Here is a 6,000-nt window from a genome sequence, read left to right as displayed (position 1 = left end):
CCATCTGGTAGCTTTTGACCTTCAACTTCTCTTTTCTTCTTACCTCACAGATCTCAACCAATCTACTAGAAAAACAGAACCCAGGAGGCTTTTTAGGCAATAGGCAAAAATAGCTTCCAGATGAGGAATCTCCCTTTCTCGATGTAGACTGACACCTTTTCAGCAACTTACAGTCTTAGAGAGTTACTTAGGACACTGAGAGGGTCATAAAGCTGGTATTTGCCGGAGTAGGCTTTTAGTTTAGAATCACAAAATCTTAAGAGGTAGAAGTATGAACCCAGAGGTCATCTAGTCCAATTCCAATGAAGCATGAAGCCTCTCCTAATTGGAAGTTCTATAATGTCCCTTATTAGTGGTTATCAAATATATATTTGGATACTTTCCATGATGGGGCACTACTACGAAAGTTATCTCATTCTTTGGTTCGTTGTTGAGTCATTTCAGTCATATCTGACTCTTTGTGATCCCTTTCGGGGTTTTCTTGGCAAAGATACTGGAGTGGTTTGCCATTTCCTTCTCTAACTCATTTTACAGATGAGGAAACCGGGGCAAATAGGTTTAAGTGATTTGGGTCACACAGCTGGTAAGTGTCTGAGACCAGATTTGAACTCAGGAAGATGAATTTTTCTGACTCCAGGCCCAGTACTCTATCCACTATGGTGCCACCTAGCTTCCCCTATCCCATTCTACTTGGAGACATTTCTATGTCATTATTTTCCCCTAACCAATTGGAATTGAAATCTGCTTCCCTATCACTTATACCTATTAGTCCTATTTCTACCTGCAGGGCCAAGCCAAACATGTTTTATTTCTATCTTTGGAAGGTATGTGCCATAATCAAATGAGCACTGGTCTTGGAATCAGGAGAAATCTGAATTCAAATAACTTTCAGCTATCATTTCCCCATATAACCGGCATTCAAATACTTGAAAACAGCTGTTATAGTACCCCAAGGCTTCTTCTTCATCCTTATTCACTAATAATGGTCCATATAGGTTTCAAGCTCTTTCACCTTTCCTTGGACATGCCCTAGCTTGTCATTATCTTTCCTGAAATAAGGAGTCTTCAAATATTCCACCTGCGGAATATTTGAATTCCAACTCAGAGTACAATGGAACTATCAATTCCTTTGTTTTGTAAACCGTACTTCTATTAATAGAGCCTAAGATTACATTAGTTTTTTAGGTTTCCACATCCCACAATTGACTCACACTGAGCTTGCAAAACTCACAAAACTTCTAGGAAGACATGCCAAAAGGAATTCAATATTGTGTCTAAATCATGAGCAAGAGTAATTAGAAACAAGCTGTGTAGGTAGGCAGGTCCCTGGAGGTGGGGAAACTGATTGAGAGAAATGAAACATCATGGTATCATCACATAGGCAGAAAGGTGGAAAAGGCACAGCACTGAAGGTGAGAGGGAGGAAGGACCATGGCTTTGGGGCTAGGTGATGGAATTTAGCAAAACTGATGAGTGAAGAAAGGGAGGACCTATAGCTGAAATGAATGAGCAGGCATTTTAGCTGTTCGGGACTTTTTTTTTATTTAAGGAATTTATTGTCTATAGAATAACGTGAGATTCCAAGATAGAAATAGAGATTGAAGGTTGACCTTAGAGATCATCTAGTTTAGAATCCTCATTTTCCTCACCTGTAAAATGTATGGGTTGTGCCTGACAGTCTACAAGCTGTTTTAACAATAGTTCTAAAGGTCTACGGTTCTTGGAATTGAAAAGATGTATATCTTTTGGTGTATATCAATCCAGTATAGTGGAATTAGGAGACCCGAGTTCCAGTCTGGGTTTTGCCAATGACCAACTTTGGTCTTGGGGAGGTCATTTCATTTCATTTCTTTACAGTTCGGTTGATTGAGTTGGATTAGAAAGATCCTTTTCTACTCAAAATTTTGTGGTTCTATATTAAGATGCTACAGAAACTGACAAGTAGATGACTTCACCTATGGTGAATGAACACAGACACTTCTGGCACTGTGCAAGGGAACTATTTCACCGGGCACCACATCACTACAACACCACAAGGGAGTGTGGGTGAAGAACAATGTTTCATTGAAATATTCTGGACAAATCAGGTTAAGTTCAGCTTGATTTAACCAAAACAGCAATGCTAAATTCTATTATCAAAAGTTCCAAGTACTGTTAAAACCCCCACTGTGGCATGCTGGTAAACAACCCATCTCTTAAAAAATAAAAATAAAAAGTACTGTGACACACTATTAAGTTTAATCTACATTGGCATTGTCTCAATGACTTTCTAAGGTCTAGACATCAACAAAACAATAAATCAAGTTCTGATTTGTAGCGATCGCTAATTCTCCAGATGTAAATACTCGAACTGAAAATTTAACAATAGACTCCCTCATGCGAGCTGGCTCCAGCATACCTCCTGGTTAAAGGTCACAAATAATTATAGCTAACATTTATGCTACACTTTAGGGTTTGCAAATTGCTTTTCATATGTTATCTTCTTATGATTTTGCCATTTACACAAAGACAACACATGTAGCAGCAAAATTAATAGGAATTTAAAAATGCTTTCATATATTTATAGTTCCATCATGTTACACAGATTTCCAAAGGAGAGCTTACTTTTTGGTGATTCCTGTAGTGCATTTCGTTCCTTCCTTCCTTTCTCTCTTCCTCCCTTTCTTCCTTGTTCCTCTCTCCCTCCCTTCCCTCCTTGTTTCTTCCTCTCTCCCTTCCTCCTCCTTCTCTTCCTCCCTTATTAAGAGTGCTGAATTTGCTAGTTAGTAGCTATAGATTGGAAAAGTCATTTAACCTTTCTCAGCCTCAATTTTCTCACTTGTAAAATGAAAGAATTAGGTTAGGTAATCTCAGTGTCTAGGACATACTAAATGTTCAACAAAAGCTTATTGAGTTGAGTTTAGGCAGGGTAACCCAAAAGTCTAAGAAGACTACACTAAGACATTTAGGACACCCTACACATACACATACACACATATATATACACATTGTCTATAGTGTTTAGCATATTGTAAGGACTTGAAAGGGACATTTATATACACACACATACATACATCCTTATAAAATTATTTCATACAGACATTATAAAGATTTAGACGAAAGTGTCCAAAAATGCTTTGTGTTCCTGGAATAACATCTACCTCTTAAAGTCTGGCAGAAATTCTTTATTTTGTCCTAAAGGCAATAGAGAACCATTGATGGTTTTTGAGCAGAGGAACGACATGATCAGATTTGTGCTTTAGGAATGTCAATTTGACACTGTGTAGAGAATGACTCAGAGAGGAGGAGAGGTCAGGGGTAGGGAGACAAATATGGAAGGAATCTAGACAAGAGGTGAAGAGGAGGAAGACCTGGATGTGAGAGATTACAGACAGAAATGACAAAGCCTGGCAACTGATCAGATATGGGGGAGAGGAGAGAAGGGAGAGTTGAGGGTAACTCCAAGTTTCCAAACCTAAGTACCTAGGAGGATATTCATGACCTTTATAGACCCAGGGAAATTAAGAAGAGGAGTAAATTTTAGGAGAAAGATAAGTTTTGTTTAGGATTTGTCGAATTTGAGATACCCATGGAACATCCAAGTGGAGATGTCCACCAAGTGGTGATGTAGGATTGGTGCTCTGGAGAGAGAAGAGGAATGGATATTTATATTTGGGTATTGTCTGTATAGGGCTGAGATCTGTATCCCAGGGGATGGATGGGATCAACAAGAGAAAGAGTGAGAGGTCTCAGGATGGAGCCCTTGGATGCACCCATGCTTCGGGGGCTGGATATAGAGATACTCTGATAAGATGAAGGGGTCAGATAAGTAGGAGGATAACCAGGAGAGAGCAGTGGCATGAAAGCCAGGGTGAGAGGAGGAGCCTGGTAATAAAATGACAGAAACAGTTCAGAAAATAAAAGCCTCAAACAGCAATAAATACGTTATAGTGTGGGGAGTGGGGTGAGGTGAAGGGCCAGAAAAGTGACTTACTGCCTGCTCTGATGCTCATCTCAAGCCCTTGCTCCTTCATGAAGCCTTTATAAATAAGCCAACTCCAAACCTTTGATCCTACTCCAATCTCCCTTTGATTTGAATTCTTACAGCATTTATATTGTCTGTAGCTCCCAATTTAGTTCTTTATTAATTGTTTTCCATTCTTTCAATTCAAATGCTAAGTCCTTTATAGTATTTTCTCTTATTCAGTATAAGAAGCCCTTTGGACCTAATATGCTATGGCTGACTATTTAGGTTTTTCTTTTTTAAAAAATTAATTAATTAATTTTAAGTTTTCAACATTCATTTCTATAAGATTTTGAGTTCTAAATTTTCCTTCCTGCCTCCCCTGCTCCCTCTCCAAGACAGCATGCAATCTGATATAGGCTATACATGTACAATCATATTAAACACATTTCCACATTAGTCATGTTGTGAAAGAAGAATCAGAACCAATGGGAAAAGCCATGAGAAAGAAAAAACAAAAAACAATAAAAAAAGAGAAAATGGCATGTTTCGATCTGTGTTCAGATTCCATACTTAATTCTCTGGATGTGGATAGAGTTTTCCATCATGAGTCTTTTGGAATTATCTTAGATCATTGTATTGCTGAGAAGAGCTAAGTCTATGATGGTTGATCATAGCACAATGTTGTTGTTACTGTGTACAATGTCCTCCTGGTTCTGCTCATTTCACTCAGCATCAGTTCATGTTAAGTCTTTCTAGGTTTTTCTGAAATCAGCTTGCTCATTATTCTTATAGCACAGTAATATTCTATATCATCTAAACACAACTGTTTAGGTTTTGGTGGCTTAAAACAAAAGTAAGCCATCTTTTACCTCCATGCTTACCTAGCCTTTGACTGCTGAAAGGGTATTGTCTCAGACAGACTGAGACCTGGGGAAGACCTTAGCTTAAAAAGGCCAAGGTCTCTCACTACATCTGGATCCTGACCTATGCCTATGCCTGGCTCAGGAGGAGAGAGTGAGGCTGCTGGCTTTGCACAGCCCTGCCTCACTTAAATCAAGTTCACACACAAGTCAAGACATCACCCTCCTGATGTCATTAGTCCTCTTCAAGAACAAAGGACGAACAGCAACGAATAAGAATTGTATTCTGTTCCGGCCAGAAGCGTTGAGGGTCTTCTTCTCCCAGATTAATATTTTTGGGATGGTAAATTTAGGCCATCTTTTCTCTCGGTTCTTACCTAGCCCTTAGTCATTGAAAGAGTATTGCTTTAGACAGACTGAGGCCTGGGAAAGACCTTAATTTAGAAACACCAATGTTACCCATTGCATTCCAGGCCATAGCCAGTTATCTTGACTTACATCTTACCATTGGACTCTGATGATTCTGGAGGAGACAGTGAGGCTGATGGTTTTGCTCAGCTCTGCTTCATTTAAATCCAATTCATGTGCAAGTCAAGACATCACCCTCGTGATGTCATTGGTCCTCTTTGAGAAGAAAGAACGAATGATGACGGCAATGTTATCCATCAGTTTCTTCACAATAGTCATGAGGTGGAAGGAACATGTATTATTATCCCCATTTTACAGATAAGAAAAATGAGGCTCACAGAAGAGAAATGACCAACCTGAATTTACACAGCTAGGAAGCTTCTTCCTACTTCTAGTGGGATAACCTTTGTTTTACAGATCTCTAAAGCTCTTACCATGTGATGTTGGGGAGGGGGGAGTATAGTTATCTGTGATCATAACTGCTATACTCTGATGCTCATCAAGGCTGGAGCCGTAGCTTGTCCAAACTTGGCATCTCTCCTAGGCTCTAGCACAGTGCTCTGAGTACAATAGGTGCTTAATAAATGTTTATTGAAAGAATGATCATTAGCAGTATCTTCCAATGAGTCAGTAACCTCCTCTACTCTTACTTTTGTATCCCCTCTGAAGCTTTACCCATAGCAGATGCTCAATCAGCACTTGTGGATGAATTGATTTACAGCCTCATGGCATAACAATTGTGCCATATGATGTGGTGTTTTAGGTGTTTCGTTGTTAAGGAATATG

This window comes from Phascolarctos cinereus, unplaced genomic scaffold (assembly GCF_003287225.1).
Source record: "Phascolarctos cinereus isolate Bilbo 61053 unplaced genomic scaffold, phaCin_HiC Scaffold_2;HRSCAF=192, whole genome shotgun sequence".
Taxonomy (NCBI): domain Eukaryota; kingdom Metazoa; phylum Chordata; class Mammalia; order Diprotodontia; family Phascolarctidae; genus Phascolarctos; species Phascolarctos cinereus.
Note: the sequence above shows the minus strand (reverse complement) of the source record.